This window comes from Phyllobates terribilis, unplaced genomic scaffold (assembly GCF_046119375.1).
Source record: "Phyllobates terribilis strain yellow unplaced genomic scaffold, ASM4611937v1 Scaffold_3__8_contigs__length_932513732, whole genome shotgun sequence".
NCBI lineage: Eukaryota > Metazoa > Chordata > Amphibia > Anura > Dendrobatidae > Phyllobates > Phyllobates terribilis.
The window spans coordinates 21,110,877-21,125,685 of NW_027362763.1; the positions used below are offsets into that span (position 1 = coordinate 21,110,877).

At 35.1% G+C, this 14,809-nt stretch overlaps 1 pseudogene; it reads right to left on the reverse strand.

Annotated features, from left to right (window-relative positions):
- The window catches only part of LOC141258715 (uncharacterized), a 305,521-nt pseudogene that overhangs the window by 90,298 nt on the left and 200,414 nt on the right, over positions 1 to 14,809 (reverse strand).

The window sequence follows — 14,809 nt, forward strand, 5'->3', positions numbered from 1 at the left end:
ACACTCTGCAGATAATAGAAATATAGAAGAGTTTACCTCTCCACTCAGCAGATAATAGAAATATAGAAGAGTTTACCTCTCCAATCAGCAGATAATGATAGAAATATAGAAGAGTTTACCTCTCCACACAGCAGATAATGATAGAAATATAGAAGAGTTTACCTCTCCACTCAGCAGATAATAGAAATATAGAAGAGTTTACCTCTCCACTCAGCAGATAATAGAAATATACAAGAGTTTACCTCCGCTCAGCAGATAATAGAAATATAGAAGAGATTACCTCTCCACTCAGCAGATAATAGAAATATAGAAAAGTTTACCTCTCCACTCAGCAGATAGTAATAGAAATATAGAAGAGTTTACCTCTCCACTCAGCAGATAATAGAAATATAGAAGAGTTTACCTCTCCACTCAGCAGATAAGAGAAATATAGAAGAGTTTACCTCTCCACTCAGTAGATAATGATAGAAATATAGAAGAGTTTACCTCTCCACTCAGCAGATAATAGAAATATAGAAGAGTTTACCTCTCCACTCAGCAGATAATAGAAATATAGAAGAGTTTACCTCTCCGCTCAGCAGATAATAGATATATAGAAGAGTTAACCTCTCCTCTCAGCAGATATTAGAAATATAGAAGTGATTACCTCTCCACTCAGCAGATAATAGAAATATAGAAGAGTTTACCTCTCCACTCAGCAGATAATAGAAATATAGAAGAGTTTACCTCTCCACTCAGCAGATAAGAGAAATATAGAAGAGTTTACCTCTCCACTCAGTAGATAATGATAGAAATATAGAAGAGTTTACCTCTCCACTCAGCAGATAATAGAAATACAGAAGAGTTTACCTCTCCACTCAGCAGATAATAGAAATATAGAAGAGTTTACCTCTCCACTCTGCAGATAATAGAAATATAGAAGAGTTTACCTCTCCACTCAGCAGATAATAGAAATATAGAAGAGTTTACCTCTCCACTCAACAGATAATGATAGAAATATAGAAGAGTTTACCTCTCCACTCAGCAGATAATAGAAATATAGAAGAGTTTACCTCTCCACTCAGCAGATAATGATAGAAATATAGAAGAGTTTACCTCTCCACTCAGCAGATAATGATAGAAATATAGAAGAGTTTACCTCTACACTCTGCAGATAATAGAAATATAGAAGAGTTTACCTCTCCACTCAGCAGATAAGAGAAATATAGAAGAGTTTACCTCTCCACTCAGTAGATAATGATAGAAATATAGAAGAGTTTACCTCTCCACTCAGCAGATAATAGAAATATAGAAGAGTTTACCTCTCCACTCAGCAGATAATAGAAATATAGAAGAGTTTACCTCTCCGCTCAGCAGATAATAGATATATAGAAGAGTTAACCTCTCCTCTCAGCAGATATTAGAAATATAGAAGTGATTACCTCTCCACTCAGCAGATAATAGAAATATAGAAGAGTTTACCTCTCCACTCAGCAGATAATGGAAATATAGATGAGTTTACCTCTCCAATCAGCAGATAATGATAGAAATATAGAAGAGTTTACCTCTCCACTCAGCAGATAATGATAGAAATATAGAAGAGTTTACCTCTCCGCTCAGCAGATAATAGAAATATAGAAGAGTTTACCTCTCCACTCAGCAGATAAAAGAAATATAGAAGAGTTTACCTCTCCGCTCAGCAGATAATAGAAATATAGAAGAGTTTACCTCTCCACTCAGCAGATAATAGAAATATAGAAGAGTTTACCACTCCACTCTGCAGATAATAGAAATATAGAAGAGTTTACCTCTCCACTCAGCAGATAGTAATAGAAATATAGAAGAGTTTACCTCTCCACTCAGCAGATAATAGAAATATAGAAGAGTTTACCTCTCCACTCAGCAGATAAGAGAAATATAGAAGAGTTTACCTCTCCACTCAGTAGATAATGATAGAAATATAGAAGAGTTTACCTCTCCACTCAGCAGATAATAGAAATATAGAAGAGTTTACCTCTCCACTCAGCAGATAATAGAAATATAGAAGAGTTTACCTCTCCGCTCAGCAGATAATAGATATATAGAAGAGTTAACCTCTCCTCTCAGCAGATATTAGAAATATAGAAGTGATTACCTCTCCACTCAGCAGATAATAGAAATATAGAAGAGTTTACCTCTCCACTCAGCAGATAATAGAAATATAGAAGAGTTTACCTCTCCACTCAGCAGATAAGAGAAATGTAGAAGAGTTTACCTCTCCACTCAGTAGATAATGATAGAAATATAGAAGAGTTTACCTCTCCACTCAGCAGATAATAGAAATACAGAAGAGTTTACCTCTCCACTCAGCAGATAATAGAAATATAGAAGAGTTTACCTCTCCACTCTGCAGATAATAGAAATATAGAAGAGTTTACCTCTCCACTCAGCAGATAATAGAAATATAGAAGAGTTTACCTCTCCACTCAACAGATAATGATAGAAATATAGAAGAGTTTACCTCTCCACTCAGCAGATAATAGAAATATAGAAGAGTTTACCTCTCCACTCAGCAGATAATGATAGAAATATAGAAGAGTTTACCTCTCCACTCAGCAGATAATGATAGAAATATAGAAGAGTTTACCTCTACACTCTGCAGATAATAGAAATATAGAAGAGTTTACCTCTCCACTCAGCAGATAAGAGAAATATAGAAGAGTTTACCTCTCCACTCAGTAGATAATGATAGAAATATAGAAGAGTTTACCTCTCCACTCAGCAGATAATAGAAATATAGAAGAGTTTACCTCTCCACTCAGCAGATAATAGAAATATAGAAGAGTTTACCTCTCCGCTCAGCAGATAATAGATATATAGAAGAGTTAACCTCTCCTCTCAGCAGATATTAGAAATATAGAAGTGATTACCTCTCCACTCAGCAGATAATAGAAATATAGAAGAGTTTACCTCTCCACTCAGCAGATAATAGAAATATAGAAGAGTTTACCTCTCCACTCAGCAGATAAGAGAAATATAGAAGAGTTTACCTCTCCACTCAGTAGATAATGATAGAAATATAGAAGAGTTTACCTCTCCACTCAGCAGATAATAGAAATACAGAAGAGTTTACCTCTCCACTCAGCAGATAATAGAAATATAGAAGAGTTTACCTCTCCACTCTGCAGATAATAGAAATATAGAAGAGTTTACCTCTCCACTCAGCAGATAATAGAAATATAGAAGAGTTTACCTCTCCACTCAACAGATAATGATAGAAATATAGAAGAGTTTACCTCTCCACTCAGCAGATAATAGAAATATAGAAGAGTTTACCTCTCCACTCAGCAGATAATGATAGAAATATAGAAGAGTTTACCTCTCCACTCAGCAGATAATGATAGAAATATAGAAGAGTTTACCTCTACACTCTGCAGATAATAGAAATATAGAAGAGTTTACCTCTCCACTCAGCAGATAATAGAAATATAGAAGAGTTTACTTCCGCTCAGCAGATAATAGAAATATAGAAGAGATTACCTCTCCACTCAGCAGATAATAGAAATATAGAAGAGATTACCTCTCCACTCAGCAGATAATAGAAATATAGAATAGTTTACCTCTCCACTCAGCAGATAGTAATAGAAATATAGAAGAGTTTACCTCTCCACTCAGCAGATAAGAGAAATATAGAAGAGTTTACCTCTCCACTCAGTAGATAATGATAGAAATATAGAAGAGTTTACCTCTCCACTCAGCAGATAATAGAAATATAGAAGAGTTTACCTCTCCACTCAGCAGATAATAGAAATATAGAAGAGTTTACCTCTCCGCTCAGCAGATAATAGATATATAGAAGAGTTAACCTCTCCTCTCAGCAGATATTAGAAATATAGAAGTGATTACCTCTCCACTCAGCAGATAATAGAAATATAGAAGAGTTTACCTCTCCACTCAGCAGATAATGATAGAAATATAGAAGAGTTTACCTCTCCGCTCAGCAGATAATAGAAATATAGAAGAGTTTACCTCTCCACTCAGCAGATAAAAGAAATATAGAAGAGTTTACCTCTCCGCTCAGCAGATAATAGAAATATAGAAGAGTTTACCTCCGCTCAGCAGATAATAGAAATATAGAAGAGATTACCTCTCCACTCAGCAGATAATAGAAATATAGAAGAGTTTACCTCTCCACTCACCAGATACTAATAGAAATATAGAAGAGTTTACCTCTCCACTCAGCAGATAAGAGAAATATAGAAGAGTTTACCTCTCCACTCAGCAGATAAGAGAAATATAGAAGAGTTTACCTCTCCACTCAGTAGATAATGATAGAAATATAGAAGAGTTTACCTCTCCACTCAGCAGATAATAGAAATATAGAAGAGTTTACCTCTCCACTCTGCAGATAATAGAAATATAGAAGAGATTACCTCTCCACTCAGCAGATAATAGAAATATAGAAGAGTTTACCTCTCCACTCAGCAGATAATGATAGAAATATAGAAGAGTTTACCTCTCCACTCAGCAGATAATAGAAATATAGAAGAGTTTACTTCTCCACTCAGCAGTTAATGATAGAAATATAGAAGAGTTTACCTCTCCGCTCAGCAGTTAATGATAGAGATGTAGAGGAGTTTACCTCTCCACTCAGCAGATAATGATAGAAATATAGAAGAGTTTACCTCTCCACTCAGCAGATAATAGAAATATAGAAGAGTTTACTTCTCCACTCAGCAGTTAATGATAGAAATATAGAAGAGTTTACCTCTACACTCAGCAGATAATAGAAATATAGAAGAGTTTACCTCTCCACACAGTAGATAATGATAGAAATATAGAAGAGTTTACTTCTCCGCTCAGCAGATAATAGAAATGTAGAAGACTTTACCTCTCCACTCAGCAGATAATAGAAATATAGAAGAGTTTACTTCTCCACTCAGCAGTTAATGATAGAAACATAGAAGAGTTTACCTCTCCGCTCAGCAGATAATAGAAATATAGAAGAGTTTACCTCTCCACTCAGCAGATAATGATAGAAATATAGAAGAGTTTACCTCTCCACTCAGCAGATAATAGAAATATAGAAGAGTTTACCTCTCCACTCAGCAGATAATAGAAATATAGAAGCGTTTACCTCTCCGCTCAGCAGATAATAGAAATATAGAAGAGTTTACCTCTCCACTCAGCAGATAATAGAAATATAGAAGAGTTTACCTCTCCACTCAGTAGATAATAGAAATATAGAAGAGTTTACCTCTCCACTCAGCAGATAAGAGAAATATAGAAGAGTTTACCTCTCCACTCAGTAGATAATGATAGAAATATAGAAGAGTTTACCTCTCCACTCAGCAGATAATAGAAATACAGAAGAGTTTACCTCTCCACTCAGCAGATAATAGAAATATAGAAGAGTTTACCTCTCCACTCTGCAGATAATAGAAATATAGAAGAGTTTACCTCTCCACTCAGCAGATAATAGAAATATAGAAGAGTTTACCTCTCCACTCAACAGATAATGATAGAAATATAGAAGAGTTTACCTCTCCACTCAGCAGATAATAGAAATATAGAAGAGTTTACCTCTCCACTCAGCAGATAATGATAGAAATATAGAAGAGTTTACCTCTCCACTCAGCAGATAATGATAGAAATATAGAAGAGTTTACCTCTACACTCTGCAGATAATAGAAATATAGAAGAGTTTACCTCTCCACTCAGCAGATAATAGAAATATAGAAGAGTTTACCTCTCCAATCAGCAGATAATGATAGAAATATAGAAGAGTTTACCTCTCCACTCAGCAGATAATGATAGAAATATAGAAGAGTTTACCTCTCCACTCAGCAGATAATAGAAATATAGAAGAGTTTACCTCTCCACTCAGCAGATAATAGAAATATACAAGAGTTTACCTCCGCTCAGCAGATAATAGAAATATAGAAGAGATTACCTCTCCACTCAGCAGATAATAGAAATATAGAATAGTTTACCTCTCCACTCAGCAGATAGTAATAGAAATATAGAAGAGTTTACCTCTCCACTCAGCAGATAATAGAAATATAGAAGAGTTTACCTCTCCACTCAGCAGATAAGAGAAATATAGAAGAGTTTACCTCTCCACTCAGTAGATAATGATAGAAATATAGAAGAGTTTACCTCTCCACTCAGCAGATAATAGAAATATAGAAGAGTTTACCTCTCCACTCAGCAGATAATAGAAATATAGAAGAGTTTACCTCTCCGCTCAGCAGATAATAGATATATAGAAGAGTTAACCTCTCCTCTCAGCAGATATTAGAAATATAGAAGTGATTACCTCTCCACTCAGCAGATAATAGAAATATAGAAGAGTTTACCTCTCCACTCAGCAGATAATAGAAATATAGAAGAGTTTACCTCTCCACTCAGCAGATAAGAGAAATATAGAAGAGTTTACCTCTCCACTCAGTAGATAATGATAGAAATATAGAAGAGTTTACCTCTCCACTCAGCAGATAATAGAAATACAGAAGAGTTTACCTCTCCACTCAGCAGATAATAGAAATATAGAAGAGTTTACCTCTCCACTCTGCAGATAATAGAAATATAGAAGAGTTTACCTCTCCACTCAGCAGATAATAGAAATATAGAAGAGTTTACCTCTCCACTCAACAGATAATGATAGAAATATAGAAGAGTTTACCTCTCCACTCAGCAGATAATAGAAATATAGAAGAGTTTACCTCTCCACTCAGCAGATAATTATAGAAATATAGAAGAGTTTACCTCTCCACTCAGCAGATAATGATAGAAATATAGAAGAGTTTACCTCTACACTCTGCAGATAATAGAAATATAGAAGAGTTTACCTCTCCACTCAGCAGATAATAGAAATATAGAAGAGTTTACCTCCGCTCAGCAGATAATAGAAATATAGAAGAGATTACCTCTCCACTCAGCAGATAATAGAAATATAGAATAGTTTACCTCTCCACTCAGCAGATAGTAATAGAAATATAGAAGAGTTTACCTCTCCACTCAGCAGATAATAGAAATATAGAAGAGTTTACCTCTCCACTCAGCAGATAAGAGAAATATAGAAGAGTTTACCTCTCCACTCAGTAGATAATGATAGAAATATAGAAGAGTTTACCTCTCCACTCAGCAGATAAGAGAAATATAGAAGAGTTTACCTCTCCACTCAGTAGATAATGATAGAAATATAGAAGAGTTTACCTCTCCACTCAGCAGATAATAGAAATATAGAAGAGTTTACCTCTCCACTCAGCAGATAATAGAAATATAGAAGAGTTTACCTCTCCGCTCAGCAGATAATAGATATATAGAAGAGTTAACCTCTCCTCTCAGCAGATATTAGAAATATAGAAGTGATTACCTCTCCACTCAGCAGATAATAGAAATATAGAAGAGTTTACCTCTCCACTCAGCAGATAATAGAAATATAGAAGAGTTTACCTCTCCACTCAGCAGATAAGAGAAATGTAGAAGAGTTTACCTCTCCACTCAGTAGATAATGATAGAAATATAGAAGAGTTTACCTCTCCACTCAGCAGATAATAGAAATACAGAAGAGTTTACCTCTCCACTCAGCAGATAATAGAAATATAGAAGAGTTTACCTCTCCACTCTGCAGATAATAGAAATATAGAAGAGTTTACCTCTCCACTCAGCAGATAATAGAAATATAGAAGAGTTTACCTCTCCACTCAACAGATAATGATAGAAATATAGAAGAGTTTACCTCTCCACTCAGCAGATAATAGAAATATAGAAGAGTTTACCTCTCCACTCAGCAGATAATGATAGAAATATAGAAGAGTTTACCTCTCCACTCAGCAGATAATGATAGAAATATAGAAGAGTTTACCTCTACACTCTGCAGATAATAGAAATATAGAAGAGTTTACCTCTCCACTCAGCAGATAAGAGAAATATAGAAGAGTTTACCTCTCCACTCAGTAGATAATGATAGAAATATAGAAGAGTTTACCTCTCCACTCAGCAGATAATAGAAATATAGAAGAGTTTACCTCTCCACTCAGCAGATAATAGAAATATAGAAGAGTTTACCTCTCCGCTCAGCAGATAATAGATATATAGAAGAGTTAACCTCTCCTCTCAGCAGATATTAGAAATATAGAAGTGATTACCTCTCCACTCAGCAGATAATAGAAATATAGAAGAGTTTACCTCTCCACTCAGCAGATAATAGAAATATAGAAGAGTTTACCTCTCCACTCAGCAGATAAGAGAAATATAGAAGAGTTTACCTCTCCACTCAGTAGATAATGATAGAAATATAGAAGAGTTTACCTCTCCACTCAGCAGATAATAGAAATACAGAAGAGTTTACCTCTCCACTCAGCAGATAATAGAAATATAGAAGAGTTTACCTCTCCACTCTGCAGATAATAGAAATATAGAAGAGTTTACCTCTCCACTCAGCAGATAATAGAAATATAGAAGAGTTTACCTCTCCACTCAACAGATAATGATAGAAATATAGAAGAGTTTACCTCTCCACTCAGCAGATAATAGAAATATAGAAGAGTTTACCTCTCCACTCAGCAGATAATGATAGAAATATAGAAGAGTTTACCTCTCCACTCAGCAGATAATGATAGAAATATAGAAGAGTTTACCTCTACACTCTGCAGATAATAGAAATATAGAAGAGTTTACCTCTCCACTCAGCAGATAATAGAAATATAGAAGAGTTTACTTCCGCTCAGCAGATAATAGAAATATAGAAGAGATTACCTCTCCACTCAGCAGATAATAGAAATATAGAAGAGATTACCTCTCCACTCAGCAGATAATAGAAATATAGAATAGTTTACCTCTCCACTCAGCAGATAGTAATAGAAATATAGAAGAGTTTACCTCTCCACTCAGCAGATAAGAGAAATATAGAAGAGTTTACCTCTCCACTCAGTAGATAATGATAGAAATATAGAAGAGTTTACCTCTCCACTCAGCAGATAATAGAAATATAGAAGAGTTTACCTCTCCACTCAGCAGATAATAGAAATATAGAAGAGTTTACCTCTCCGCTCAGCAGATAATAGATATATAGAAGAGTTAACCTCTCCTCTCAGCAGATATTAGAAATATAGAAGTGATTACCTCTCCACTCAGCAGATAATAGAAATATAGAAGAGTTTACCTCTCCACTCAGCAGATAATGATAGAAATATAGAAGAGTTTACCTCTCCGCTCAGCAGATAATAGAAATATAGAAGAGTTTACCTCTCCACTCAGCAGATAAAAGAAATATAGAAGAGTTTACCTCTCCGCTCAGCAGATAATAGAAATATAGAAGAGTTTACCTCCGCTCAGCAGATAATAGAAATATAGAAGAGATTACCTCTCCACTCAGCAGATAATAGAAATATAGAAGAGTTTACCTCTCCACTCACCAGATACTAATAGAAATATAGAAGAGTTTACCTCTCCACTCAGCAGATAAGAGAAATATAGAAGAGTTTACCTCTCCACTCAGCAGATAAGAGAAATATAGAAGAGTTTACCTCTCCACTCAGTAGATAATGATAGAAATATAGAAGAGTTTACCTCTCCACTCAGCAGATAATAGAAATATAGAAGAGTTTACCTCTCCACTCTGCAGATAATAGAAATATAGAAGAGATTACCTCTCCACTCAGCAGATAATAGAAATATAGAAGAGTTTACCTCTCCACTCAGCAGATAATGATAGAAATATAGAAGAGTTTACCTCTCCACTCAGCAGATAATAGAAATATAGAAGAGTTTACTTCTCCACTCAGCAGTTAATGATAGAAATATAGAAGAGTTTACCTCTCCGCTCAGCAGTTAATGATAGAGATGTAGAGGAGTTTACCTCTCCACTCAGCAGATAATGATAGAAATATAGAAGAGTTTACCTCTCCACTCAGCAGATAATAGAAATATAGAAGAGTTTACTTCTCCACTCAGCAGTTAATGATAGAAATATAGAAGAGTTTACCTCTACACTCAGCAGATAATAGAAATATAGAAGAGTTTACCTCTCCACACAGTAGATAATGATAGAAATATAGAAGAGTTTACTTCTCCGCTCAGCAGATAATAGAAATGTAGAAGACTTTACCTCTCCACTCAGCAGATAATAGAAATATAGAAGAGTTTACTTCTCCACTCAGCAGTTAATGATAGAAACATAGAAGAGTTTACCTCTCCGCTCAGCAGATAATAGAAATATAGAAGAGTTTACCTCTCCACTCAGCAGATAATGATAGAAATATAGAAGAGTTTACCTCTCCACTCAGCAGATAATAGAAATATAGAAGAGTTTACCTCTCCACTCAGCAGATAATAGAAATATAGAAGCGTTTACCTCTCCGCTCAGCAGATAATAGAAATATAGAAGAGTTTACCTCTCCACTCAGCAGATAATAGAAATATAGAAGAGTTTACCTCTCCACTCAGTAGATAATAGAAATATAGAAGAGTTTACCTCTCCACTCAGCAGATAAGAGAAATATAGAAGAGTTTACCTCTCCACTCAGTAGATAATGATAGAAATATAGAAGAGTTTACCTCTCCACTCAGCAGATAATAGAAATACAGAAGAGTTTACCTCTCCACTCAGCAGATAATAGAAATATAGAAGAGTTTACCTCTCCACTCTGCAGATAATAGAAATATAGAAGAGTTTACCTCTCCACTCAGCAGATAATAGAAATATAGAAGAGTTTACCTCTCCACTCAACAGATAATGATAGAAATATAGAAGAGTTTACCTCTCCACTCAGCAGATAATAGAAATATAGAAGAGTTTACCTCTCCACTCAGCAGATAATGATAGAAATATAGAAGAGTTTACCTCTCCACTCAGCAGATAATGATAGAAATATAGAAGAGTTTACCTCTACACTCTGCAGATAATAGAAATATAGAAGAGTTTACCTCTCCACTCAGCAGATAATAGAAATATAGAAGAGTTTACCTCTCCAATCAGCAGATAATGATAGAAATATAGAAGAGTTTACCTCTCCACTCAGCAGATAATGATAGAAATATAGAAGAGTTTACCTCTCCACTCAGCAGATAATAGAAATATAGAAGAGTTTACCTCTCCACTCAGCAGATAATAGAAATATACAAGAGTTTACCTCCGCTCAGCAGATAATAGAAATATAGAAGAGATTACCTCTCCACTCAGCAGATAATAGAAATATAGAATAGTTTACCTCTCCACTCAGCAGATAGTAATAGAAATATAGAAGAGTTTACCTCTCCACTCAGCAGATAATAGAAATATAGAAGAGTTTACCTCTCCACTCAGCAGATAAGAGAAATATAGAAGAGTTTACCTCTCCACTCAGTAGATAATGATAGAAATATAGAAGAGTTTACCTCTCCACTCAGCAGATAATAGAAATATAGAAGAGTTTACCTCTCCACTCAGCAGATAATAGAAATATAGAAGAGTTTACCTCTCCGCTCAGCAGATAATAGATATATAGAAGAGTTAACCTCTCCTCTCAGCAGATATTAGAAATATAGAAGTGATTACCTCTCCACTCAGCAGATAATAGAAATATAGAAGAGTTTACCTCTCCACTCAGCAGATAATAGAAATATAGAAGAGTTTACCTCTCCACTCAGCAGATAAGAGAAATATAGAAGAGTTTACCTCTCCACTCAGTAGATAATGATAGAAATATAGAAGAGTTTACCTCTCCACTCAGCAGATAATAGAAATACAGAAGAGTTTACCTCTCCACTCAGCAGATAATAGAAATATAGAAGAGTTTACCTCTCCACTCTGCAGATAATAGAAATATAGAAGAGTTTACCTCTCCACTCAGCAGATAATAGAAATATAGAAGAGTTTACCTCTCCACTCAACAGATAATGATAGAAATATAGAAGAGTTTACCTCTCCACTCAGCAGATAATAGAAATATAGAAGAGTTTACCTCTCCACTCAGCAGATAATTATAGAAATATAGAAGAGTTTACCTCTCCACTCAGCAGATAATGATAGAAATATAGAAGAGTTTACCTCTACACTCTGCAGATAATAGAAATATAGAAGAGTTTACCTCTCCACTCAGCAGATAATAGAAATATAGAAGAGTTTACCTCCGCTCAGCAGATAATAGAAATATAGAAGAGATTACCTCTCCACTCAGCAGATAATAGAAATATAGAATAGTTTACCTCTCCACTCAGCAGATAGTAATAGAAATATAGAAGAGTTTACCTCTCCACTCAGCAGATAATAGAAATATAGAAGAGTTTACCTCTCCACTCAGCAGATAAGAGAAATATAGAAGAGTTTACCTCTCCACTCAGTAGATAATGATAGAAATATAGAAGAGTTTACCTCTCCACTCAGCAGATAATAGAAATATAGAAGAGTTTACCTCTCCACTCAGCAGATAATAGAAATATAGAAGAGTTTACCTCTCCGCTCAGCAGATAATAGATATATAGAAGAGTTAACCTCTCCTCTCAGCAGGTATTAGAAATATAGAAGTGATTACCTCTCCACTCAGCAGATAATAGAAATATAGAAGAGTTTACCTCTCCACTCAGCAGATAATGGAAATATAGATGAGTTTACCTCTCCAATCAGCAGATAATGATAGAAATATAGAAGAGTTTACCTCTCCACTCAGCAGATAATGATAGAAATATAGAAGAGTTTACCTCTCCGCTCAGCAGATAATAGAAATATAGAAGAGTTTACCTCTCCACTCAGCAGATAAAAGAAATATAGAAGAGTTTACCTCTCCGCTCAGCAGATAATAGAAATATAGAAGAGTTTACCTCTCCACTCAGCAGATAATAGAAATATAGAAGAGTTTACCACTCCACTCTGCAGATAATAGAAATATAGAAGAGTTTACCTCTCCACTCAGCAGATAGTAATAGAAATATAGAAGAGTTTACCTCTCCACTCAGCAGATAATAGAAATATAGAAGAGTTTACCTCTCCACTCAGCAGATAAGAGAAATATAGAAGAGTTTACCTCTCCACTCAGTAGATAATGATAGAAATATAGAAGAGTTTACCTCTCCACTCAGCAGATAATAGAAATATAGAAGAGTTTACCTCTCCACTCAGCAGATAATAGAAATATAGAAGAGTTTACCTCTCCGCTCAGCAGATAATAGATATATAGAAGAGTTAACCTCTCCTCTCAGCAGATATTAGAAATATAGAAGTGATTACCTCTCCACTCAGCAGATAATAGAAATATAGAAGAGTTTACCTCTCCACTCAGCAGATAATAGAAATATAGAAGAGTTTACCTCTCCACTCAGCAGATAAGAGAAATACAGAAGAGTTTACCTCTCCACTCAGCAGATAATAGAAATATAGAAGAGTTTACCTCTCCACTCTGCAGATAATAGAAATATAGAAGAGTTTACCTCTCCACTCAGCAGATAATAGAAATATAGAAGAGTTTACCTCTCCACTCAACAGATAATGATAGAAATATAGAAGAGTTTACCTCTCCACTCAGCAGATAATAGAAATATAGAAGAGTTTACCTCTCCACTCAGCAGATAATGATAGAAATATAGAAGAGTTTACCTCTCCACTCAGCAGATAATGATAGAAATATAGAAGAGTTTACCTCTACACTCTGCAGATAATAGAAATATAGAAGAGTTTACCTCTCCACTCAGCAGATAATAGAAATATAGAAGAGTTTACCTCCGCTCAGCAGATAATAGAAATATAGAAGAGAATACCTCTCCACTCAGCAGATAATAGAAATATAGAATAGTTTACCTCTCCACTCAGCAGATAGTAATAGAAATATAGAAGACTTTACCTCTCCACTCAGCAGATAATAGAAATATAGAAGAGTTTACCTCTCCACTCAGCAGATAAGAGAAATATAGAAGAGTTTACCTCTCCACTCAGTAGATAATGATAGAAATATAGAAGAGTTTACCTCTCCACTCAGCAGATAATAGAAATATAGAAGAGTTTACCTCTCCACTCAGCAGATAATAGAAATATAGAAGAGTTTACCTCTCCGCTCAGCAGATAATAGATATATAGAAGAGTTAACCTCTCCTCTCAGCAGATATTAGAAATATACAAGTGATTACCTCTCCACTCAGCAGATAATAGAAATATAGAAGAGTTTACCTCTCCACTCAGCAGATAATGATAGAAATATAGAAGAGTTTACCTCTCCGCTCAGCAGATAATAGAAATATAGAAGAGTTTACCTCTCCACTCAGCAGATAAAAGAAATATAGAAGAGTTTACCTCTCCGCTCAGCAGATAATAGAAATATAGAAGAGTTTACCTCCGCTCAGCAGATAATAGAAATATAGAAGAGATTACCTCTCCACTCAGCAGATAATAGAAATATAGAAGAGTTTACCTCTCCACTCAGCAGATACTAATAGAAATATAGAAGAGTTTACCTCTCCACTCAGCAGATAAGAGAAATATAGAAGAGTTTACCTCTCCACTCAGCAGATAAGAGAAATATAGAAGAGTTTACCTCTCCACTCAGTAGATAATGATAGAAATATAGAAGAGTTTACCTCTCCACTCAGCAGATAATAGAAATATAGAAGAGTTTACCTCTCCACTCTGCAGATAATAGAAATATAGAAGAGATTACCTCTGCACTCAGCAGATAATAGAAATATAGAAGAGTTTACCTCTCCACTCAGCAGATAATGATAGAAATATAGAAGAGTTTACCTCTCCACTCAGCAGATAATAGAAATATAGAAGAGTTTACTTCTCCACTCAGCAGTTAATGATAGAAATATAGAAGAGTTTACCTCTCCGCTCAGCAGTTAATGATAGAGATGTAGAGGAGTTTACCTCTCCACTCAG